At 40.7% G+C, this 27,795-nt stretch overlaps 1 pseudogene; it reads left to right on the top strand.

Annotated features, from left to right (window-relative positions):
• Nucleotides 1-27,484, top strand: part of LOC149022668 (cytochrome P450 94A2-like) — a 67,198-nt pseudogene extending 39,714 nt beyond the window's left edge.
• The last annotated feature ends 311 nt before the right edge of the window (nucleotides 27,485-27,795 follow it).

Below are 27,795 nucleotides of genomic sequence, written 5' to 3'. Positions count from 1 at the left end.
AGCCTTCCGCTTTGTTGGCACATGCTTTCCACTTGCTGCCATCTTACGGCCCATATACTAGTCCAACTCTAATTGTTGCACATATCAAAAAACATATTGGATAATCAACATTTAACACAAATTAAAGTAAACTATAACAAATTTAACATGCAGCCCTAAACCGTAAAATAATAAACAAAAGGGTCCAACCAAATTTTGACTGTGTAGAAGACCATCATCTGATTATTGTTTTTAATTCTTACAAGTTTTATACAACAACAAATCAACAACAAACTAAGCCTTATCCCAACTAAATGGGGCCAGCTACATGGATCCTTTCAAAACCAAATAGGGAAAACCTAGGTCCACATAAAGGGAAATAAAATGCAGGAGGAAGAAACACAGTCACAAATCCAGCCACAGGTCACCTACCTTGGGATCCCATGACTCCTCTCAAGTATCTTTTCAAATAAAAATTTCAGTCAACATATCTGAAATTTACATTGCATGAGTAGGTTATTTATAGCCTTCAAAAAGATTATGAGGTTCAAATTTATATAAAAACCGATTACTCTTCACTTCAAGTTCAAAGTTCATAAAATGAATGTAGACACAGCTCTCCGAGGGATATGAGGTTAACCTTTGGCATTACATGCATGTAGGGGTTGAAACCATGGCAAAGACACTTCAATTCTACTTTGACTTCAGAAATTGCAAGCTGGTACTCTCCTCAACATCCAGTAATCAATAGGATTCCATTCATTGGCTACATTCTTTGTGATACAAGATTTCGATGAAATTACAATTAACACGATACTCAAGAATAGAACAACGAACCTCGATAAAAACTTCTGGGACATTTACAATAAAGTTGTAACAAGCTGCAATAGACTGGGTCTCGAAGGAACAGACTGTTATGCTACTCATGCACAAGTGTTCTTCACATACTTTTAGAAAGGAAATGTGCCACTAACCACACCTATCAAACAACTGACCCAGGGGTAAACTTGTTCAAGACTTACAATAAATAGATAAACAAATTGCACCAATTAAACCCACTTGAACAAGGAGACAAATGACAACCCAGATACACACAGTCACCCTTCATTATACAAGGTCACCGTTCAAAATAGCAGCTCGAAAAATTTAAACTAACCATTCTCTCTACAGGATTTACCAATTGAAATGAGAACCATTAAGACACACATACCCAAATGCATCAATTTTATGCAGTACACAGAACAACAAAATTAAACCCCTCCACAACCCCACAAAAAGGTAAAACAACAAATACTAAAAGAAACCGACCAAGTTATTACAGAGCATTTTTCAGCTTTAATCAACGACAAAATCAGGGTTTCGACCACATCATCAGGAATTTCCTTGGTAAGGGTTTTAAGAGTTGGTTATTACCTTTTGATCGAAGAATCGCAGAGACGAGACGAGACAATCTCAGCCCTAGATTTCTCAAAATCGAAGTTGGAGCTTCTCCTCTTCTTCTTCGTTCTCAACTGCCACTTCTTCTCCTCTGCTTCTTCTTCTTCTTCGTTCTCAACTAACGACGCCCCTTCGATTTCTTCTCCAGCTTGGTACGGTTGCTTCAGATTAGCCAAAAACAAAAACACAAAGGGGTCTTCTTCTTCTTCTCTCCTTCGGTTTCTTCTCCAGCTTGGTAAGGTTGCTTTAGATTAGCCAAAAACGAAAACACAAATGAAAATGAAATGGGCGGGGTGATTTAGAACAGGGGTTTGTTTCGTAAATTTCAAAACAATTTGAACTGGTTGTATATACGGTTACTGTACAACCGTATATACGTATAGGCTGGTAGTATGTAATACACCATTAATAAGATATACTAAACCCAGTCGAACCGCCCAGATGGACCGGTTGGTTTGCATCAGACCGAACCGAACAGATCGAACTCTGTTCACACACTTAATGAGGTGGGTAATGGATTTTTTTGATTTTTTAATGGGGAGGATGATCCGAGCCGTCCGATTAGATCGGACGGCTCTCGCCACCGTAGTGCACATTTATTACGCACTACAGAAGCAAAATTGATGTCCAACACATCCTTAAGTCCCATTTCTTCCTCTACCCAAAAGGTAGTTTTTCTCATGAGAGCCTTTCTAGTTTTCTTGGTTCTGGCATCTTCGACATTGATGGTGAAAGCTGGAAGTTTCAGGGACAAATCTCAAGTCCTGCATTCAACACCAAATCCCTCCAGAAATTCATCGGTACAGTGGTGGAAGATGAGCTCTCGAATCATCTTCTTCCTCTTTTCTACACAACCACCACTCAAAACTCCACACTTGATCTACAAGACATCCTTCAAAGATTTGCTTTTGATAACTGTTGTGGATAAAATATTACCGAACCTGGTTTAACCACCGTCGGAAAAGTTGTTGCCTAACTGGGTCTATCTTTGGTTCAATCTTCGACTCTGGTCGAATACGACTCAACCACGGTCGGGTCATAGATCCTAATTAGCAACGGCCATGGCATGGTCGGGACCAGTTGCGTGAAGATGCTTGACTCTATAGTTACAAATATAGACGTAACCCCGAAAAATTCATGATACGTGATTAAGTTATAAACGGTTACTACTACTCTGAGGAGTAGGAAATTGTGCTAAACATGGAAACTACCATTGATGTGGGGGGAGAGATCGTGTCTCATAAGGAAACTGCTTCCACCCCTGAGAAAATGGGAAAAACCCTACAATCGGACGGCCACAAAGAAGGCTCATGAACGAATCCAACGACCAAGAGGTAAACCTATATAAACAAATAGCTTACGCACAGAATAGGTATCTGAATCGTTTCCCTTACTCTCATATTCGATTTCTGCTCTGCAACTTGCCAGCGCTTTGTGATCAGTTCCTTAACTAAATTAGCCTTAGGAGGTGGCCTTCCGACCCCAAGGTCGAGCCATGTCTAACCTTGTTTTGCAGGTCATTCCCCAGGGATCTCAAAGCTTAGCAGATTTTGGACGCATCAATAACATATGCAAAATTGCTTTTGGTTTTGACCCAAAGTATCTTTCCCATTCATTACCACAACCTGAAGTTGAGTTTGCAATCGCATTTGAAGAAGATACACTATTAAGCAGTAGGGTACTTGGTTCTATCTTTAGATGGGTGTGGAAAGCGAAAAGGGCACTTGACATTGGTTCAGAGAAGAAATTGCAAATAGCAGCTTCAAAAGTTCGTCAATTTGTAGCTTGTCTTGTAAGAGAAAAGAAACAAGAGCTAAAAGAGAACTCTTCAATAGAAACAGAGGATATTCTCTCAAGAATCTTGAACTCCAGCCATTTGGATGAGAATTTTGTAACAGACATGGTGATTAGCTTTATCTTAGTTGGTCGTGATACTACATCAGCAGCATTTGACATGGTTCTTCTAGTTGATTTCCAAGAATTCTCATGTAGAAAATGAGATATTGAAGGAGATACTGAAGGAGAAACCCGAAGGACTTCATCATATCAATGAGGTGAAGAATATGGTATGCACGCATGCAGCTTTGTGGGAGACAATGACGCTTTACCCACCAGTGCCTTCAGACGGCAAGCAAGCAGTGAGTGGCGAAGTGTTGCCAGATGGGTCTATAGTGAAGAAAGGAATGTAAGTGATATATCACCCCTATGCAATGGGAAGGATGGAGTCATTGTGGGGGAAAAGATTGGGCTTAGTTTCTGCGAGAGAGGTGGTTGGAGAAGGAGGAGGTCACAGGAAAATGGAAGTTTGTGGGAAGGGATTCATACACATATCCAGTCTTCCAAGTAGGGCAAGGGTTTAGGGTCAAGGTCGAGCCAAGGTCAAGGTTTGGAAAATTCTAAATTACCTTCAATTAATATGATTGTTAAAATCGTTTAATACCTTAATTACCTTAGTAGCTACAACTCTAAATTATTTTTAATTAATTTTATTCTTCAAATCCCAAAATATTTCTATGTTCTTTAATCTAGATGTTTTTCTTTCCAAAAAAAAAAAAAAAAAGAAAGAAAGAAAGACATCTATTTTTTTATTTTTCCTTTTTTCTCCCCTCTAATGAAAGAGAAACATTTGGATAAAAAAACATAACGGTATTTTAGATTTTAAGAATAAAATTAATTGAGGATAGTTTAGGTTTTAACTACCAAGGAAATTGAAAGTATTTTGGGATTTTAACAATGATATTAATTGAGAGTAATTTGAGATTTAGACTAAAATATTTTTTTAGTTAAGTGAAGATTAGGGTTTTGGAAAAATATTTATCAGTAAAAGTATAACTTAACTGAAAAAAGTTAACATAAGGGATGTGTTTGATACTTTTGCTAAAAGAAGAGATAAGTGTTATTAACCAAGTAAGTGAGGGTCTAAGTATCATTTGGTCAATTAAGAGAGGAGGTAAATGATATTTACCCTAAAAATTATATTAAAGATTAAAAAAAAAACAAACTCTTGGAAAACAACAATGTGCCTAGAGTGCAAAATATTTAAGTGACAAAGTCGTAGCATTTAAAGGAAATATTAGAATAATATATTTGGAGAATTATCAAGATGGTCTCCTCCTGAGGAGCAACAGTGGCTTTACCATATCACAATTTCGACTACAAAATACAAGCTATTTTTTGTCTCCTATGGGTTGTAGTGGTGTCAATTTATAGACCGGACATTTAAGACCAAATTGAACCGGCCCTTTATAGCATGAGCCAACCCCAATTGAAGCCTAATAAACGGGCTATGGGCTGAGAGGGTTAAGAACTTAACAGTTTAGGGCTGGTTCAAGCCAACCCGTTTGTGGCCCGTTAGTCCGAATTGAATGGACCTAGACTAATTTCTCATAAGTCAGTGGTTAGGAAAACGAATTTGTTGGAACTAGTGCATAGTGATTTATGTGACTTCAAATCACAAAAATCAAGAGGTTGTAATAAGTATGATATCACCTTTATAGATGATTGTTCTAGATATGCTATGATATATCTACTGAAATCTAAGGATGATGCCAGAAATGCCTTTTCTGTCTTATTATAAAGTAGAAGTAGAGAATCAACTTGAAAAAAAAATTCAAAAGGCTAAGGATTGACAGAGGGTTAGAAAACTTTAACCTTAATAAATTCTTCGAAGAAAATGGAATTATTCATGAGACTATTTCCCCATATCGCCATAATATAATGGGATAGCTTAACGAAAAAAGCATTCATTAAAAGAAATGATGAATGCTTGTGTTATGTTTTAAACAAAATTCCTCACAGGCCTTCTAGAATGATATCATATGAAAAATGGTATTCAAGGAAATCTAGTGTTAAACACTTGAGATATGGGGTTGTTTGGTCAAAACGGCAACTCCAGAACCTAAAAGCAAAACAATTGGTCCTAAACCATTGATTGTGTGTTTATAGGGTATGCAATGCATAGCTCTACATACCATTGCATGTTTAGAGAACCATTGAAAATATTTGTGAGGAAAATTTAATAATTGAGACAAGGGATGCTTAATTTTTTGAAAAAAATATTTAGCTCAAATTTAATAAGTTTGATAGTGAGACTGGAAGTAACAATATAAATCATGGAAATAATTCTGCTAAAGCCACTAATTTGTCTCAAGAACGGACACAAAGCAGTGGAAATGAGCTAATGCCTACTCCAAATGTATATGAAGATCATGTATGGAAAAGCAAAAGACAAAGGAAAGCTAATTTTTCATCTGATGAGTGGATAGTCTATCTTATAGACAATGACCCTCTCATATAGTGAAGCAATCATTTCAATAGATGTTGTTTTCTTTAAGGAAGCTATAAAGAGTGAACTATATTTCATTATAGCTAACCACACTTGGGAATTCATAGATCTTTCTCAAAGTTCAAATGTGTTAGAAACTAAGTGGATATTTTAAAAGAAATTGAAACCTGATGGTTCATTGAATAAGTTTAAAGCCAGGCTTGTAGTTGATACGGAGGAAATATGATCGAACCGGGTTCATACTCGGTTTGACCCTCGACCCCAGTCGAGACGGAGGGAACCGACTCGCTTCCGAGCGAACCGGATCCAGAAGATAGCTTGTTGAGGAAGAAAACTAAATCAGCTACAAGCACGCCCTAATCCAACTTATGGATTAGGTTAATTACCATAATGACGGCAGGCACAAATTGGCGGTTGTCACTTATCATCATTGAAGGGATAATCATCCCTGGAGGTTATCTCAGGAGTCCTCTACTAGCTCAAACTAGTAGAAGTCTATCGCTCAACGGATCTAACTGATAAGATCCAATGACTGCCCGAAGAAGGCTCAAGTGCAACCAACGAAGGAGATTCGAAGGTACACTCTATATAAACCTTACTTGCCTACGAGGTGAGAGGGGACTCAGATCCACATACACACTGGTAGACGTAAACTATCAGAGGCTTACGATCTAGATCATTTTTCCCAGTTCTTCATTCCTTAGCTTTGTGCTTCTAGCAGAGCCGTTTGTGATTAAGTTCATCAACTGACTTAGCCTTCGGAGGTGGACTCCCGACCCCCGCGGTCGGGCCACGTCTGACGCTTTCATTTTGCAGGTCATCATCAAGGAGATCTAAGGGCTGAGTAGATTTTGGACGCATCATTTGGCGCCGTTTGTGGGAATTACTTGTATAGCCTTGGTGACTAGATCGGCAGCAGCCGCAGCAGCCACTGCACAACGCGATACCGGTGTTCAAATTCCTGGGGAGAATAACTCAGATATTCCCCAAGGAAGTCTACCACCTCTTGAGGTAGATGGTGGTCAGGGAGGACATAATCCTCCAGAGACATTCCAAGATCAATTGAATTAGGTAAAGATTCAACTCTTGGAGGTGAGTCAAGCACTCCGCATGCTCACCAGACGAGTGGTATTACCACAAGAGCCTGATCATCGCAATTTAGGGAGGCGTGCATTGCCACGTGATCAAAGATTGGCTGATGATTGGAATATCGGTCAAAACTTTTGTGAAGGTGACCGAGGGCCTAGGAGGATGGACCATCAACCTAGGCGGGATGATCGGTTCGACAGACCACAGGAAAGTACAACCGATTCAAATACAAGGTTGGATACAGGGGTGAGGACTCACTCGCCGACTGTTAGACGAATTGTTAGTGATGATCGAGCAGTTCGCGATGAGCGGAATGTTCGTGATGGACGGGCCGTTCGTGATGATCGAATAGCTCGGAATGATCGTGTTGTTTGAGGTCGTGATCATATTGCTGAAGATCACCTGACTCAGATTGGTCAGGAATTGGCCAACATCAATCAAAAACTAGTGCAGTTGGCTAGGGGAAGGATAACCGAGGATATTTACTCAGTTATTCGGAAGACCCCCTTTGCCGAGCCAATTGCGGGATATCAGTTTCCCCACAACTTCCGTTTGCCTACCTTTTCTACATTCGATGGCTCCGGAGATCCTACGGCCCACATCGGCTATTATCAACAGACCATGGCAATTGCAGGTAATTCTGATGAAATTCTCTGCAGGGTTTTTGGTTCATCCTTCACCGGAGCGGCACAAAAGTGGTTTTCGAACCTTCCATCTGGAAGGATCGTAAACTTTGATGAGTTGGCGCGCAAATTCATAGGGCGATTCCATAGTGGAATCCAGGTCAAGAAAACGGAAGAAACCTTGTTTACCATCCGAGAAGGAAAGAGCGAATCGATCAGAGAGTATCTGAAAAGATTCAACAGAGTAATGATGGAGATAGAGAATTTGGATGAGAAAGTACCAAAAACTGCTCTATTCACTAGACTCACTAACCGGAAACTCCTGGAGTTATTACTACAGGATATGCCTGCAACTTATGCTGAGTTGGTACAGAGGTGCCGAAGCCAGGCTGAAGTCATGGCGATCTTAGATGCACGCCAGGGAGACAACAAAGCCTCCACTAAGGAACAGAAAAGGCTCTGAGCAAAAGCAGAAGCCAAAGAAGAATGTTCGCGATTAGGTTGGAAAACCTCAGGCTTGGCGGCAGAGATCTCCCGGTAAAAGTGAGTATACTCCATTGAATGCTCCTCGGGCTGATATTCTAAATATCATCAAAAGGCGAAATATTTTAAAGTGGCCACCTAAAATTCCTTTGAAGCCTGGAGAGTAGTAGGATCGAGAAAAATATTGCCGATTCCACAAGGACTATGGTCATTATACGAATGACTGTCGTCATCTAAAAGCAAATATTGAGAGATTAATATCTTAGGGACATTTGTCCAATTTTGTTAGCAGAAGAAGGGAGGAGCCAAGTGAGCCACGCGGGGCTGCCCCTAAAAGAGATCGTTCGGTTAGTTCAGAACGATCAAAGGAGGCTCCGAAGTCTAAGAAAGGCAAGGAGGTGATTGATGCTACTCGATCACCAATCCTTACAATTTTCGGAGGTCCAGAACCCGAATCACTTCGGAGTTTAAAGACCAAATCTAAATTTGTCGGAACCGGAGAGACGCAGAAGCGGAAGAAGCCAAACGGTGAAGATTCTATCACCTTTGGCGAGGAGGATGAAAGAGGCGTTTGTCTACCTCACGATGATGCCATAGTCATCAAGGTAGAGATTGCGCGCCGAGAAGTGCATAGAGTTTTGGTTGATACAGGGTCTGCAGCTGACCTAATTTCTTATGAAGTGTATCAAAAGCTGAGGGTGGATGAGGACTTGATGGAGCCATCATCCACGCGTTTATATGGTTTTGCAGAATCATCTGCAGTGGCGGAAGGATCTGTCCAGCTGGACTTATCTATTGGAAGTTTTCCCAAGGAGACGACCTCCGAATCAATTTTTTGGTGGTTTGGGAACTGCCAGCTTATAATGTTATCATCGGGCGACCATCTTTATCCAAGATAGGTGCTATTGTTTCGACGAAACACCTGAAGATAAAATTCCCGACTGACATGGGAATTGGTCAAGTTTCCTCTGACCAGAGGATCTCTCGACAATGTTACTATGCCCAACTTGGTTAGCCAACGTGGTAATGGTCAAGAAGGCAAATGGGAAGTGGAGGATGTGTACAGACTACACAGACCTCAACAAGGCTTGCCCTAAAGATTGCTATCCGTTACCTCGGATTGATCTCTTGATAGATGCGACTACAGGATATGAAACTCTAAGTTTCATGGATGCCTACTCAGGGTATAATCAAATCCTTATGAATAAGGAAGACGAGAAGTTCACGGCTTTCATGACTGATCGTGAAAGCTACTATTACAAAGTCATGCCACTTGGCCTAAAAAATGTAGGAGCTACATATCAGAGGGCCGTCAACAAGATTTTCAAGGATTTAATCGGGAAGAATGTTGAAGCTTATGTTGACGACATGCTAGTAAAGAGCTTTACAAAAGCAAATCATATTGCAGATTTAACTGAGGTATTCTCGGTACTGCGAAAGTATCAAATGAAGCTGAATCCAGAAAAGTGCACCTTTGGAGTTTCTTCAGGCAAATTTTTGGGCTTCATGGTGTCACAGAGGGGTATTGAGGCTAATCCTGCCAAAATACAAGCTCTGATTGACATGGAGGCTCCCAAAACTGTTCGTGATGTACAGTGTTTAACAGGGAGAATTGCTGCTTTGAATCGTTTCATCTCCAAATCTGGAGAGAAGTGTTTACCATTCTTCAAGGCACTCAAAGATTTAAGGGGCAGCAAGGAAGCAAAATGGACTGAAGAATGCCAGAAAGCTTTCGAGGAGTTAAAGGAGGCACTGGGACAACCACCACTTTTGTCCCGACCAGAGAAGGGGGAAATCTTACAGCTATATCTAGCGGCGTCCCTTTCAATATGTATAAAATCCTCCGCAATTTCATACTCTTTGTCCAGCTTGTCCAAAAGAAGTATGGTTCTCGACCAAACTTGCGTTCAAGGCGAGCTCTTCATAATCGAATCCTTCCAGAGGAGAATAAACAGGATAATCTTCCAGGAAATGCATAATGTCTGGATCAAAAGGCGGAGGATCAATCTTATTTTTGGTCCAGTCAGGAGAAGGAAGACCCAGGTTGGTAAACACTTCAGGATGGCAAACAACACTGTAAGGAGTCGTATCAAAGTGAGGATCTTTCCTTAGTATCGATTCCCATACTTCGTTCTCACCGTCCCGGTACGCTACAAGTTATAAGCATTCAGCATATCAACAAAGGGCTTACTGTGTAAATACTTGAAGACGCAGGCTCTGCAAACGTCAGTTGGAAGGGATTCGGGCAAAGGAATGACAGCCTGCCTTTGAGGTAACGCTTCAGATCCTTTGGCTCCTGACTTTCCAACTCCTCGCTCCAGTTGCCGGATCTTCTCCCTGGCATCATCCAAGTCTGACCGGAGACGATCAATCACCGAATTCTTTTCTCCTGCAACCTCCCAAGCTAATTTCCTCAGGCGAGCAATCTCAGCGTCTTTAGCTTTAGAGATTTCCCGAAGCCTGGAAACTTCATTGCTCAGCTTACTGAGCCTAGAGGCTGCTTCCACATGGTTGTGGAAGTTACCAGTAAGACTCCTGCAAACAACTTCCGAGTTAAAACAGGAGCAGAAGAGTAACCTTCAGAATCACAAGATAATGAAGAAAGACTTACATCACCATTGACTTCAAAAAGACCTCGTTTGGAAGTTTGGAAAGAACTGCGCTCTCAGAAGGCATTCGAGCAGCAGTGCACCATTCCAACCCTTTGTCAAACTCGTTTGACACTAATTCAGGCGAAGGATGAGAAGGATGAGCTACATCAAGAGAAGGATGAGCTTCATCGCTTGCCAACCGACGACGCTTCCTAGTGGCAAAATCCTCCGGCTCCAAACGGGAGGCAGAGGATGTCAAACAAGCTCTAGAGTTGGAAATAGAAGCAGCACCTGCTGGGACCGCACCTTCGTCATACGCCAACATAGTTGCCTCAGATGCCCGAAAGGTCTCCTTCGGGGATGCACGAACGGTCTCTGCAGCAGGGGCATCAACAGCGCCATCAACAACGGAGTGATCAAGATCTTCCTGGGAAGAACGAGCGATCACTTCAGGCAGAAGAGACATAGGGGTGACATCAATAGAAGCTATGGGAATCTGACTTGAAGATTCACCAACAGCAGTCGCCTTATGTTTAGAGGATTCACAAGATGAAACCACCCCACTGGACCCAACCGCTGATGGAACGATTTTCTTACAAGATTTCGCTCTAATAAAGTTCGGATCAATTCTGGGAGCCACTGTATACACAGCAAGAGCCGTATTAGTACAAAAAAAACAACACAAAAAACGAAGGAAAACCCTAGTTCTCTGTCAGATATGCATTACTCAGAATACCCATTAAATAAACCCCAAGTATTACTACTGTGCAGTTTACTCAGGGGGAAGGGGAAGAGATTGGTGATAGCAAATAGCTCACTTGTTCATAAGCTGATAGAGTTATTGTTGGAGTTCGAGGAATACGGAAGCAAGCAGGAGGACGGAATGTCTCTTTTGCAAATCTAACTTGCAGATAGCAGGATAGAAGGAGAGTACCCACGAAGGCTTTAAATAGCCTCAGGTATTAAGACGACGGTTGAGAGCTAAAGGCAACCAATGGCCCAGATCGAAAAAACGCTTCGAAATCTTCAACAAGCAAGATCAACGGTCAAAAGGAGGCCACGTGGAAATGAGCACCTGATACAAGATACCTCCAACCGTCGCACCGCCATTGGGATAATGGATGTATTACCAATTCATTGGAAACAATGAATGGTATACCAAAGCAAGAAAACGTTTGGACTTCGCAGGTAGCAGAAGGGAAACGTGTGGACTTTGCAATAAATGAAGAAGTAAGGAAGAATAAAGGCTAAGGCATCTTTCCAAAACTTCTCTTCATGATACCTTTACAAGATTATCATTCGTCAAGGAATGTGAAGATTAAGTGATAAGTTTTATCATTTATATTTTGATATTCAAGACAAGCTTTCGATATGAGACGAGGAAGTATTAAGGCAAACATGGAAGAAGTATCTATTCATTAACAAGGAGGTCAATCTTTACAAAAAAAAAAAGATAACTCCCTAAGCCTCTTCCTCATTATTGCCCGAGGAGCCTTGTACAGGAGAGCTTTTCTCAGGATCCTAAGAAGAGCCTTCCTCAGGATTGTCGTTGTCAGAGTCCTCTTCAGCAGCAGCCTGTGACTCGGCATGTGACTTTTCCTCTTGGAGTGGCGGTTCATCAGCAAGATATTCCTCATATTTTGGGTCAACTAGAAAAGGATCATCCTCTTCCAGAGCCCAGTTAGGGTGATCCATGTCTAACTTCCCGAAGACCTCTTTGTGACACACCTCACAAAAGGGAGCTATATTGAAGGAAGGTTTGGATTCAAGAATTCTTTCCCAGATGTCATTTTGCCCCAAATGGTAAGCTTGGATGTTGAAAGCACCCATCAGTTTGGAGAAAGGTACGTTGTTCAGGTAGTTCCGAACACAATCCTTTCGAAGCTCTGGCTTGATATGCTCGGGCTTGCTGGGAATCGCCAACTTCAAGTATTCTTCGTTCTCGCACACTTAAATTCAAGTCTGTCACCGAACAAAGTGGTAGATGCTTTCTGCTTCTTAGCCTCGCGCTCGGCAGCAACAGCGCGAGCCGTTGAAGAGTCGAGGGCCTCCTTTAGGGAGTTCAGTTCCTCTTCATGCCTTCTCTGCAGCTCCTTGGCAGCTGCCGTCAGTCGGTCTATCTCAAAATTGGCCTTGGCCAAATTCTCTTCACAGGTCTGCAGCAAGGAGCCGTTGCGGCCAACCCGGCTTAATGCTTCCATGTGCTGATAAAAGCTCAACACAACATTCCTGGGGAAAAGGAGATTATCAGAAGAAGTCATAAGAGATTATGAAAAAAATGAACAAGCAGGAAGACCGGTACCTTGTGGACTGACTAACAAGGGCATCATCGTCCAGGGTTTCAAACGATCAGAGGGTATAAGACTGAGAGAGCTCCATTCTGCAGCTTTCTCAGGGTCTTGTGTCACCCTATCGGTCGGCTTCAAGGTCCACTGAGGGGTAAAGACCTCCTCACAATCCTCGGAATTCTTGGATTTTTTATGGGAGGAAGCATCAACTATATCGTGCTTCCTTTTGGTTCGAGCGGAGGAGGAAACATTTGATCTCTCCACCATCAGTTTCTTCCCTTTACCCGAAGCATCAGCCACGGGCCTGATGTTCCTGATACCCCTGTGAGAAGGGTCGGGAGAGGGAACATAAGCTTCTTGATCAGTGGTTAAGGCTCTGGGCGACCGTTGCTCGGCTGTCACAACGGCCCTAGCGGCCTTCACCCGCAGGTTCTCGGGGTTCATTCTTGGAGGCATTGCAAAGAAGAACAAGAGTCAGAATTATGAAAAGACGTATCACTTCAGTAAAATTAAAGGATGATGGTTAGAAGCTCACAATGATCCAAGCCCCAGTACTGAAGGATGGAGTTATTGTCACGCCCTCCCAGCCGGTACCCTATCTGGCATACCCGAGAGTGTGATCCACAGCCCGAAGATCAGGTATCGAGTGATCAACCTCCCACATAAACAATAACATAATCATGAACAATCATAATAAAAGTGCGGAAGACAAACCATAGATCCAATAAAGAAAGAATGAATCATAAATGAATCAGAATAATAGATATAATCAGAGTGTCAAACAGATAAGTAAAGTGAGGCAAAAATCCCACTTTACAACCAGCGGAAAAGTAGCTCTAAAAGAATAAACTAGACATAATCTAATCCCAGTAGCAAGTACATTGGGTAACTAAATTGTTCTCCACTTTATAGACAACATCCTTATAAGTGTAAATCTCATAAATAGCACAAGGACGCTTCCACTCAATGGTCGGACTAAGCATCGTATGGAGCATAACCACTCGCGGGATCTTCAGAGTAATTGTGGTAACCGCAATCACCTTCCTGGAGATATGCCTCTTCGCCTTGCGCTTCTTCATAGGGACCGTCATAGTACTCAGACACTGCAGGATAGTCTAACAAACATTGTACAATAAAGGAATGAGTTTCAAAGAAACTCGGTAAAGGGCGATTAAAATCCATAATAACATAAATGGCAGGATTCCGGAACAAACATAAATGCAATATGATATGAGACAAGCAATGAATGAATGAATCTAACTCTATGTATGCTGGTCTCTATTGGCAGACATGCTTTAAGTCATAGCACCGTACCTCTTAAGGAAAGTCCACTCACATCCTCAACCATTTGAGATATCTTGGATTCTCTCACGGATCATTTCACCGGTCTTGAGCAGCCGATTGGTAATGGGTCCTTCATCCCTCAAGACAAACCTTGGCAGGGGGTTAAGTCAACACACTCTCTCACAACCATTTGGTATAAGTACTGGCGCATGTCAGGGTAAAACCTAGCCAAATGCAAGTCTTCTACTTAGTTACATCAAGTCAGATCCAGATACTTCCATTCCTCGTCCCCGACGATCCTTTCCGGTATCCTTCACACTAGAGTCCTCATAGTCCCTGACTACGGACTCATCAACCCTATTGATCATCCACATATGGTAAACGGGAAGCTCTCACGTCCTCTCACGGGTTGGTTACCGGTCTTAAGCGCCCGTGAGCCCAAGTCTAACCATATGCAACCCTACCAATAAATGGCCCCCACAATGTGATTCCTGTCCTCTCACTGGTTGGTTACCGGTCTTGAGCGCCCATGAATCCCCATTGCTACCACGGGTCGTTCGGTCTCAATACCCCTCCGATTAGGGTCGACATAACAGGACATCCTAGCCAAACACTACTAGACAATCCTAGATATGTCATCCAACAGTTTAGGAAGGTGTCCAGAGGGCATCTCCGGAAACATCCCATAATATTCCCGTAGTAGTCCAAGGACAGAAGTGTCAAAAGGACACCTCTCCTTTCCAAACCATACTTAAGCATACACATGCATCAATTCATATCATCACATATATGGTAACTTCATATATGGAAAGAAATCAATAATTACAATCACTTGTATAACATTGGTAAGTAAATCATACATGAATCAATTCAATATGAATAAGTAATGCTACTGTAATCAAAGTTATACAACAGTAGTATATCATTGTAAGAATCTAATTTAGGAATCATATCTATGATATTCAAATATAGAAACTAGATTCATGCTATCTATGTAATTAAGGAAATAACCATCCTTACCTTTTATAACTCGCAAAGGAATCCTAAGAAATCAAGTAAGATCTTGGCAAACTTGAGAAGAAGGTCCTAAACAAGTATATACAACATATTAGGAAAGATCCCTAACAGAAAAGATACCAAAACATCCAACACGGACCAATTCGAGTTCTTTGTACTCATTGGTCGAGTGGATTGGTCGACTGGTCCAAATCGACCAATCGATCGACCAATGCGACGATAGAGCCTAAAAAAACAGAGTTTTAAGATATGAAATCCGAATTTGGTGGTTCAAAAGGGTACTAATCAAGGGGTAAACTACATCAGCAGTAATCTAACATATAGGGGACCTCAAAACACCAATCAAATCAAGATATCAAGATCCAAATTAGGAAACAAAAAGTTACCATAATTAGATCAACCATGGATCTTGATGAATTCGAAATAGAAATCAAAGACAAGAACAATAGGAGGATGGATCATTGCTTCAGGTAATGGTATCATGAAAACATACTTAGATCTTCAAGGAACAAGGCTTAGAAGCATAAATCTAAATAAGGAAATAAAACCTACCATATATGTAACTATCATGATTCATGAAGAACACATAGTATGGTAGAAGAGAACAACTAGAAATTGATAGATTATGGATCATGGAAAGAAAACACAGTAATTAACTACTAACATGATCAATAAAGAAGATCCAAAGAGATCAGAATTCAAATCAGAAGTTTAACAAAGATTAGATCATGGTTTGATCATGATTCCTTCAGAAGCTTACAATGATCATGGTTAAGATCATTGTTCTAGCCTCAAATCCTTAGGATGATCATGAGAACATGTTCAGAGATGTTTGCAACAGAGAATGCAGCATCTCTTCTACTGTCTCAACTCAAAAAGGAAAGAAAAACAAAGATGGAGGAGAAGAAGAGAGAGTAGACATACCTTTTGATGCAAAAAGAAGAGTTTCGACGAAGATCCGTCAAGAAAACACCAAGGATGCAAGGGAGATGACTTGCGAGAGGTCTTTGGTTCGTTCGAGAGAGTTTGGAGGCAGCAAATACGAAGTGGACTCGAGATTGGACTTAAATAGAGCAAGAACAACCTAATTGCCAAAGACAGCACTCATTGGTCGAGTGGATTGGTCAACTGGCCCAGTCGACCAATCAGTCGACCAATGCTGACAGCAAGACCAAAACAGGGAATTGAAGACCCAGATCAAATCCAATCCTAAAGGGGTTTTGCACACAAGTCAAGTGACTTACCTAATAGGTAGAAATGCCTTCAAACCAAGATAGAGAGCACTCCAAGTCCATCAACTAATCAGATATTCATCAGGATTCAGTTTCCATAAATAGAACTTCATCATCAACTTTCATGGATTCAAAGCCAAACACCAAGTCCTCTACTGGGATGGCCCAAAGCTGGCTTCTTACTTTACTCCGGGTCATCGGACCTACAAATAACAAGGTTCCCGGGTCAAGGTTAGGGCTGGGTTTTACAGTTATACTCCACCTCAAGTCCATGTATCTCCTGATACCATGGAATTGATTTGATCTTCCTAACGGCCGCCTCGTCTTCTTTGGATAAGGGAAGACCCCGGTTACTTTTAGAATAGGAAGTACACTATTTCCAGACGGTCGGGAAGTTGAGATCTAATTGAGGCGCTCGACAGAAAAAGTATCGTTCGCGCCATCTTTTGTGGTTGGAAGGGCAAGTTCCTTTGGCAAGAATGCTGCCCCTCCAATTAAGTTCAACCTTATTGCGTTTGGAAAGAAAAACCCAGCCGGGAGGATGGGAGATAGAAAGAATATGAAAGTGCACAAAAAGAGAAAGAGATGGCGTAACGCCAAGTTCAAAACACAAACCCAAGAAGCCGATGATGAGGCGCCAGCTATTGGGAAGGAGCATTCCAGGGCAAATGTCCCAGTGATTCAAAACGGCTGAAAACAAAGGATTGAAAAAAGGAAAGCGAACCTCGCTTTCCAGTGCATCTATGTACAGGGAAAACTCACCCGGAAGGGTCGAATCAACCTTCTCATCAGAGTGGGGAGCCCTAATATAATAAGAAGAAGGAAAATCAAAATCCTGGATTGCTGAAAGAAGGGTTTCCTCCTTGAAAACGGAGGGGAGAGAGCCAGGTCCGCCATTAGACCTGGAGGTTTGTTTAGACTGCCTAGAAGACTCGACAATCACCCTAGGAGTCTTGGAAGATCCAGACTCAGGAAGGGCGGAGGAAGTTTCAGCTTTTCTCCCTAAACTTTTTTGGGAAACTTCAGCAAATTCGCGCCAGAGGACGTTAGGGTTTTGTTATCACTATCCGAATGTTCGGAAGGAAGGGAAGCAAAAGCTTCGTTACCACTACTATTACTGACATTGGGTACCAGAGAAACCCTATTATCCGCCATTACTAGTTTCAGTAAGGTATAAAAAAAAAAAAGAAAAAAGACTAGAGACAGGAAGTTTAAACTTTGCAAAAGGACCAGTAAACTTACTGATTCAGTGAAGCAAAGGCTCGAGAGCGAGAAGGCACGAAGCAGACAACGAAGGTTCAAATTCCAGACAAGAAGAATGAAACCTACAAAGACAACGAACCGCTTTTAAAACACCCGCACGAGTGTTCGGGGATCTAAACGATCGAGATTGATTCAGCATCAACGGTCGAGATTAGGAGACATTTTGAAAGTTTGAACTCACAAATCCTAAACAGGCGTTCGAAAACCGTTGCTTGGGTTACGTGAGCCACGATAGGTCGGCTGCAAAGACACACGTGGCATTGCCCTCACAACGCTCGAGGAAAAGTGACCACCGCATTAAATGTGATATGACATTTAATGGGATACGCAGAGACTATTGCCTGACGAAGAACCTAGTTAAAAACCAAGCCTTCGGGATCGACCGAACGCTTGGTCTCGGGGGCTCGTGATACGGAGGAAATATGATTGAACCGGGTTCATACTTGGTTTGACCCTCGACCCCGGTCGAGACGGAGGATATCGACTCGCTTCCGAGCGAACCGGGTCCAGAAGATAGCTTGCTGAGGAAGAAAACTAAATCAGCTACAAGCACGCCCTATACCGACTTATGGATTAGGTTAATTACCCTAATGACGACAGGCACAAATTGGCGGCTGTCACTTATCATCATTGAAGGGATAATCATCAAATAACTTGGAGGTTATCTCAGGAGTCCTCTACTAGCTCAAACTAGTAGAAGTCTATCGCTCAACGGATCTAACTGATAAGATCCAACGACTACCCGAAGAAGGCTCAAGTGCATCCAACGAAGGAGATTCGAAGGTACACTCTATATAAACCTTACTTGCCTACAAGGTGAGGGGGGACTCAGATCCACATACACACTGGTAGACGTAAACTATCAGAGGCTTATGATCTAGATCACTTTTCCCAGTTCTTCATTCTTTAGCTTGTGCTTCTAGCAGAGCCGTTTGTGATTAAGTTCATCAACTGACTTAGCCTTCGGAGGTGGACTCCCGACCCCCGCGGTCAGGCCACGTCTGACGCTTTCATTTTGCAGGTCATCATCAAGGAGATCTAAGGGCTGAGCAGATTTTGGACGCATCAGTAGTCAACGATTTTAAGCAAAAGAAGGACATAGATTACTTTGATACTTTTGCACCTATTGCAAGAATAACTATGGTGAGAGTTTTTGCATTCATCTACAATTTAGTAATACACCAAATGGATGTAAAAACAACATTTCTAAATGGAGAAATGGATAAAATCTACTTAAGACAACCATAAGGTTATGTATCCCCTGGTCCACCTAATAAGGTTTGTAAGTTAGTCAAGTTTTTATATGGGCTAAAACAAGCACCCAAGCAATGGCATGAGAAATTTGATTATGCCCTCATTTCGAAGGGTTTTAGCATCAATGATGCTGAAAGGTGCGTGTACAATAAGTTTCATCAAGGGAATGGTGTTTTTATTCTACTATATGTAGATGACATGTTGATCATGAGAACAAGCCTATAAATAGTTAATCAAACTAAGAAACTATTGTTGTCTTTATTTAACACCAAAGATTTGGGCACTGCTGATGTAATTCTGGCAATTAGAATTATTAGAAGAAAAAAAAAAGAGAAATTATACTCTCTCAAGCTTATTATGTGAAGAATGTGCTTAAGAGATTTGATTTTTATGATTCTGGTTCTTTCAAAACACCTTTAACTATGAAAAGTAATTTTCAGAAAAATGTTGGAGAATTAGTAAATTAGAATAGATACTCATAGTTGGATTTGTGACCTATCTAATGAAAATTGCATCGCATACTCATAATCCTAATTAAAAGCATTGGCTTGGAATTGAAAGGTTACTTCAGTATTTTAAAGGTACTATCCATTATGGACTTCACTATAGTGGAAATCCCTTTGTTTTTTATGGACATTGTGATGTTAATTGGATCTCGGATTCAAGAGAAACACTAGCTACAAGTGAATATGTGTTTGTACTAGGTGGGGGAATCTCGAAAAAAACTGGACTTCGTAGCTTTGGAAAAAACTTGAAGTGAAGCTGAATGGCTTAGGGACTTGATTGCAGATATACCTCTGTGCCGAAACCAATGCCACCTATATCGCTTCATTGTGACAGTAAAACAATTATAGGAAGGGCCAAATAGGGTATATAATGGGAAAAGAAAACACATACGTCTTTGACATAATCTTGTAACACAATATATTGATGAAGGAACAATTGCAACTGATTATGTGAAATTAGAGAATAATTTAGCTTATATGTTCACTAAAGTTATGCCTACAAGAGCTTTTAATGAAGCATCTATGGGAATGAGATTAAGACCTATGACATAGGTCATATGATGAATACCCAACCTATGTGAAGAAGTTATTCCTGAAATAGGTTCAAAGGGTAAGCAACAAAGTCACTAGAGTTTGTACTACTATACCAATTCTGAATAAATATAGTAAAGTAGTACCACCATATCGTTGATTGGATGAGTGACTTAATCAAGCATAGCTTATGAAATGCAAGGGGTGTTAGATGTGGTGCAAACCTAATGTTGACCTAAATAGATATAGAAGGTGAGGCCGCCTTCATTTGGAAATCTCACACAAGAAAATTTCCTTCAATATCTATGAGACCAAGATTCGAGACAATGCCGATAAAATGTCTACTTTTATTTATAAAGCGTTTGTCAAGAAGGTTGACCGGTTGGATATGAACGGTGGAATAGCCAGCTACGCTGAAGAGGATAGGTTCAAGAACTCAAACTTCACCGATACTCTGTAGCGTGCTTCATCAGGTCTAGTGTAGATTCAAGTCTGAAAGACATCTACAACAAAGTGTCCTTACTGTGTCTAATGTGTTCACTACTTGCTTGGGTTTTCATTCTTTGTATTTGAAGTTTTAACCATAGTGGGGGATTGTTGAAAATGTTTAAAACTTATGTATATTATTTTAATTTAAATCTATGTTTTATTTATGTCCTTTTATCTTATGATTTCTATAACAGGAAACTTTAGTTCCACATCGGGTAGAAAGGAGCTGGTTATTTGGTTTTTATATAGTGAAGACATATGTAATATATCTTTAGGATCAAGGATTGCATCACACAACATGATGTGGGCCCATGTGTGATGTGAACCAAGTCTGAACCCTAGTGTGACCCAACCATGGTTATATAGATATATATTAGTTAATATCAATATTTCTTTATGACTTGGGACTTGGGACTTAGGTCTTGGGTCACAGGCCTTGATCCGGAAAGCGCATTTTGTCATAGGCCCTAATCTGGAAGGCCCACTGCTAGGTGGAAGTGTAGAGATGTCATTGGAGGAGCACTTTCCCTTAGGGAATAGGTACCCTCACAAAGGGAGGTGACCTTACCCTTTCACCCATAGCTTTTGAGACTCTTTATAAACTCATTTTTGAGCTTCTTTTTTACAAGGAATCTCTCTCTCTCTCTCTCTCTCTCTCTCTCTCTCTCTCTCTCTCTCTCTCTCTCTCTCTCTCAAAGGTTTGGGCTGACTGATCTTGGGGGTAAAGACACATTTGGTACCCGTATTGCACAAATTGGAGTGTCTAAATTTCTTAAAGAAAGTACCTTTGGTATATTTTAGCTCTGACAAAGTTTTTTATTATAACAATCTTTCAAGTGTTTGCGTAGATTCCTTAACAAATTCTCAATAGTGGTTTCCTGTGTTTAGACTTGGTGTTTTAGTGAAACCTTAAGCCTAAATGAATAGAGCCCAAAATCAATCCATTGACACCTCTACCTATGGGTGTGGTTTGAATCCGTATTACAAAATTCCCATCATCAATTCATCACCTACTACAGTTCTAGGAAGATTCATATAGCAGCTGTGTGGACCCTTGATGATGATTGCCATGATGATGCGTCTGTGGAAAGTATCTAGAAATCTTTTGCTTTACAAGGGTTCCTTAGCAGCAGCCATTCGAGGTGAGTTATTAAAAAATAGATTCCTTTGTTGGATTATAGTGAAAGGAAGCTTCTATTATTTATTTGAGCAAATTGCATTAGCCCACCACTTTATGTTTGAAAAACATAGAGACCCCAAAATTGGATTTTCATTAGATACATTAGTCCAATTTGTAATTGAAAATCGTTAAGTTATTGTTTATTATAAGGATATTCTAGGAATTGAAAGAAAATTGTGAAATTCCACAGATTTCTGACCCTTTAACCCATGGTTAAAAGATCGCGAATTTGAAACTCGAGTCGAAGACAACTGTGGGCCATTCAAGTCAAGTCCGAAGGTTCGGAAATGGACCCAAAGATTGTGGATGACCCTTGTGATGATCAACAACTCTCCTAGAGTTTAAGAGATGAGGGAAGATTAATCACGATCGTGTAAAAAGGGCGATTTTGTCACGTTCATAGACCGGCGACAGAGAGTTTGATTGATGAGATTAAGGTATCCAAATAAAGAGCGTCGAAAGACCTTTCCACCAAGCCAAAAATCACCGGAATCGGACCTTGGTTGGCCCCTAAACCAGGGCCGGTTGATTGGGCCAATTGAATGGCAGGTCAACCGCCCCTACCCAGTTCGGGGCAAAATCAGGTTTTTCCTCTTTAAAGCCCTATTTTGAGTTCCTATTCTTTCATACTCTCATTTTACAAGGCTAATACGAGGCTGAGGCTAAAGGAGGAGGAGAAACCAAGGGAAGGAAGGGATTCTAACCATTCGGAAGCGTGTCGACACCCAAATCATTACGAAATCATTAGAAAATGTGAGAATCCTTAAACCCTCTTCTTTAAGCTTGGTTTTATGGGGTGTTCTTCACAATGAATGATAGATTTGGGTATTTGATGCATGTTAGGTCTAATGAATGCTTGTATTTAGCCACATTTATGCTTCCTTACAGTTTAAAAGTGGTTTGTGCAAATCGTTGTGAAAGAATTTTGCGTTTTGACTCTCTGAGAAGCCCGCGAGCGATTTGGAGAGCCAAATTTGGGGCTTTTTATCTAAACAAAATTAGATCAAATTGAAGGTACCCTTAGGACCCTATTGCTGCCAATTAGACTTTCTCAAAGTTTCGTTTCAATTCTACTTCGAACAATGGCAAAATATTGATTTTCGCCAAAACTAGGTTGAGAACGGCAAGTTCGAACCTAGTTGGCAGATTAGGCTTTTGTTGGGTGATTTTGGAAACTCTATTAAAACCCAATTGACTTCTAATTTATGTCTATTGATCTTCTTATATGATTAGGTTTATTTTGATTATAATCACCAACTCGTAAGTGTGACTTTGTGGAACTTTGGAGAGCTTATGCTAACTAGAAAAGTGAGGAATATACTTAACCTTATCTTGCATGTTTAATCATGTTAATTAAATTTCATTATTGATATCTTGTCTTGCTTTAGTATTTATTATCTCGTGATTATGTCTGTGGGACTTTGCACGAATGAAAGGTAGGAAACTATGTTTGTTCCCATTTTCAATATTCTTTGAAAACAATATGAGAATGTATGAGTGGATGAGATTGAATGGATTGAGTTTTTCTTTTATTTTCAAATCCTAAATTATTGATATGAAGATATATGGATGATGTTGAATTAAATTGCTCCTTTTATTTTATGTTTCAAACTAGGGTTGTGGGTTCGCCCATTACCCTAGTGAACTTACATGAGTATGCAACTAAAGCTAAATACATGAATGCTAAGTGTCTACAAGTGTTTGGCTAGGTAATCTGATGAGTACTACCACCCTTCCGGCAGGGCTATTGAAGCCGGTTAACCTGTGATGTTAATGGCTGGGTCCTGAGTGTCAAGTAGGCCCACTATCATCATAGAGAGATAGGGTTGCATATAATAGATAAGGGCTCCTGGGCGCTCAAGACCGGTAACCAACCCGTGGTCGTGAGAGAACATGGAGAGCATCCTGTTCATTGTATGTGGATGACCGCTGGATTAAGGAATGGGGTCCAACAGATGCCTCCCGTTGAGGATTCCATTCGTAGGTGGGAAGGTATCGAATCAAAAGGGCACTAGGCATGAAGGGAGATATCCGGACCACATGTAGTACGAGACCGTATGACTTTGCACTGAGCTAGGATTATCCTTGACACGCACCAAATCTCATACCAAACAATGATGTGAGAGAGTGGTGACCTATACCCCAACCATGGCTTAACAGGACTTTACTCAACAAGCGCAGAGAACTCAATAGACGTCTCTTGTTGAGGGAGAGTGACTGAGACCGCCGAAAGAAGATTACTGTACATACTTAATGTGTGTCTACCATAAAGACCTCATGATAGAATTAGGAGCATAATATCATAATCATTCATATATCATATCATTATCATTAATTACATTGTCAATACTCAAGCTATATGTGTGGTGTGGAATCTTGTGTACAAATGCATGATATGTTGTAGAATCTTGTCAATACTCATTCATTTTTATATGTCTGTTTCTATTAGAATATACTGCAGGTTATGAGGACTCCTTCCAAGTGGAGGATTCATCACTCACAGACTTTCTTGAAGGAGTGACTGAAGAAGATGTAGATTCGCATGGAGCTTCATGCCCGTACAAGTACTGTTCTTATGAGGTTGGATTCCATTAGGGAATTAATTTAGTTTAAATTCCACTGCAACAAACTATTCTTCTTTTAAACTCTAATGTCCATTTTGAATAAGTTTAGATAATGGATGATTGTAACTTTTTGATAATTCAGATTTGATAACTTTATATTTGAACTTGATTTATTCTTATCATTTTAATTATGCTATATCATGTGTTGTATGGAATTGTCACTGAACCTAGGTCTTGCGATGTATCACCCCCACAGGTATTCGGGTATGACCGAATCCGGCTGGGTGGGGTGTGACAAAAATAAACAGTGATTTTGATGAAGCTAGAGAATTGTTGAAGTTTAGAAGAATATCTCACTCAGACATTGACGGATACAAAAGGTGGATCAAGAGCTCATTCGCGGCACGTTTGGAAGGTCCCAGAGATCAAGTAAGACCTCCCCTATGTGTAGATTAAGAGTTTCGCCCAGAGAGGTGGTTGGAGAAATGGAAGTTTGTGGGAAAGGATTCATACACATATTCAGCCTTCCAAGTAGGGCCAAGGGTCTGTTTAGGGAAAGAAATGGCATTTTTGTAGATGAAGAGGGTCATGGCTGGAGTTATGAGGAAGTATTAGGTGGTGCCGGAAGAGGATGATTTTGAAGTAATTTACTTTGCTCACTTGACTACCAAAATGAAAGGAGGTTTCCCTACAAGGATCAAGGAGAGGGTTGGGTAATAGAGACGTGTGTCTTAATTTCTTATTACTTGTTATGTTTGTTTTCCTTCTTGAAGTCAGCTCAAATGAAAAACATCCCAATTGCATTGGATGATGTTGGCCAAGATGGACATGACATTCAATAAATACTTAGTATCTCACTTTATTTTGTGTTTCAAAGTATTATTTGTGGTGTAAGAGATCATTTAAAATAAAGTACTTTGCATGTTTGTAATGAATTATTTAATTTGTTTTTTATTACATCTTATTAAGAAATCCTTTCGATTAAATATATCAGGAATGATTTTATGGGGAAAAAGAATTTGACAATGCTAGGTGAACCTTCACCATGGGGGTCCAAATAAGTCCATATAAACTTTATCGGTCCTATGATGCTAAGGTGAACCTTCACAATGTGGTTAAGGAAAACTTTCTACCATATACGAGTCTTATTTTCATTTCATATATTACTATTAATTTATATACTATGTACAATGCCTCTGGACACTTGAGAATGTTGAATTATCTACTTTTCTGGTTTGGAGTTACTAGAGATGGTCTCCTATAATCCCCATGCTTGCTTTATCCTCTTCCTTTGGTAGATATTCCTTTCTGGACATACCATTATCCCTCGGATGTTGCAATTTTGCAAGTTAGTGCCTGCCAGAGAAGCCATTTCACATGCCCCTTTGATGGAATACAAGCCAAGGAGTTTTGGATCCATACCCTACCGCTGCTTCCGGCTTCTTGTAAAATAAGGTTTTTTCCAAAGCCTGTAGAGGTCCTATGTCACCTTAGCAAAAATCGAACAAAAAATCGGCGAAAAACGAATGAAATACTGTTATATATGCGAATGTAGCGATATATCACCGATTTTTCGACGATATATCGCCGACACAGGGCGATATATCGCCGATATATTGTAAATATCGTGTCGCTGGGGGAGTCGGGATTGTATTCCCCATACGCCACTAGGTGTTCCTTCCTGTGAGGGGTTGGGACCTTCTTTTTTATTCTTTTTCTTATTTTCTTGTGAACAAGCTTTGTGCAGGTCTTTGGGTGGCAGCTCAACTCTTCACATACCCATTAAATAGGATATTAAATACCTTTGGGTGCATGGTGAACCATTAAATAAGATTGTTAATATATTCTCTTGATGCCATTTTTTTTAACATTCTTTTCTGAAATCTACTTCTTCTATTGTTCTCTATTTTGTCCTTTGGCTTTCTTTATGTTCTGTTGTTTTGTTTAATCATCGGGATTGAAACCTCCACTACGGTCACCTATTTTGTTGTTTCTTCAACATTGTGTTTAGCTTTTGATTTACTTATGTGCAGAATGGCGTCCCCACATGTGTTAGGTGAAGCTTTTGCACCAAATATCTTTCTCCCAAATGAGAACCTAGTTGAAACAGGGCTTCAACAGCAGCCAAGGGAGCTCAATTATCGGGAAAATTATCACAACCAAACGAATCAGTTCTGCTACGGTATCTATTTCTCTTGCAAATGCATGGGGTATATCGAGAGACCTAGAAGTTTGTCAAGTTGGAGCCCATGTTTTTCTAATTCAACTTCTGAGCTCATAGGAAATGCACACCACCCTCAATCGAGGTCCTTGGGTTGTAAAAAATCACCTTATAATTCCGAAAAAAGGGGACCAAGACATGCCAGTTAACCAGGTGGTGTTTGATCAATATGACATATGGGTTAAAGCCATTAATCTTCCACCAACTTTACAGAACCGAGAGATAGCTATCCTGATAGGTGAAAATTTTGGGACTTTTCAAGGAGATCAAACCTCATAAACGATTTAAGGACTATGGAAGGTGTTACGGTACTAGGTATGGCTATGATTAATAAGGCACTGGTCTATAGGGTATGTACACGACAGGGGGTAATTGTAAGAAAATGTAGGGTTAGTATGGTCAGTGATATGGGTAATTGTGAGCGCACATTTGGGTTAGTATGGTTACTAATCCTAGACTATAAATGTAAGAGGGCAAGACAGTTGCATCAACGAAGAATACTTTTCAAATTCCTAACTCTCTCTCTCTCTCTCTTCTCTGTCTCTGTGCTCGTCTTCTTCCCCATCCCCTGTTCTTCTAATCTACTATTCTCTCCCCCTGGATTTCTTCTCTTCTCGAATCTCTTTACACGGGATCGTATCATTGGTCTGACCTGCCGGATCTGACATGGCAGAAGCAACAGCAAGGAACCATCCCTAGATTTTCCCCTCTTCACCGATGGCAATCCAAGCTAATGGATCACCACGGCCAGATGTTTCTTCAACTATTACGGCACCACGAGGAGTTCCGTCTCTTGATTTCTTGGTTTCACATGGATGGCGAGGCTCTGCAATGGTTTCATGAGATGAATCACAGAACCCCGTTCACAACCTAGTTGAGTTTTACAGAGGCATTGGAAGCTCGATTTGGCGACTCAGAGTATGAGATGGAGCAATCTAAAGCAGAACCAAAGGTAGTACTATTCTCGGTTGGGGATAACGCAAATTCATTGGCAGAAGAGATTGTACAACCAAATGCTCAAATCAATGAAGTTTCCCTAGTTTCAGATGTGAGCAACGATGATTCATGCAGTGTAGTCATGGTGGCTCAAATAGAACTATTAGAGGACAGATTGACACCACAATCAAGGGATGGATGTAATGGTTGGAAACGTCTTGAGCTTAGTTGAGAAATAACAATAAAAATCCCCTCAAAGGACACCAAATATCCTTGCACAAACATCACTATGAAGAGATTGACATTAAAGAGCCGTGGGATGGTGTTGCAGAATCCTAAATCTAACTCAAGCATTGCCGAAATATTTACTCCAAGGCGTGTTGATTTTGTGCCTGCGATCGTCACTGGGAAGGGGTTGACGATAGGAAGCTTGCATCGAGGACCTACCACAACTGATCTCCAAGGGATGTAAAGGGATTGATGCTAGGGAGTTGGAACCAAGGGTGTGACAAGGTGGAATTTTGAATGAAATTTTGAATGGTC

This window comes from Hakea prostrata, chromosome 3 (assembly GCF_041222555.1).
Source record: "Hakea prostrata isolate BN-2017 chromosome 3, UWA_Hpros_2, whole genome shotgun sequence".
Lineage (NCBI taxonomy): Eukaryota > Viridiplantae > Streptophyta > Magnoliopsida > Proteales > Proteaceae > Hakea > Hakea prostrata.
The sequence above is the reverse complement of the archived record's forward strand: the minus strand, read 5'-3'. Positions and strand labels throughout refer to the sequence as shown.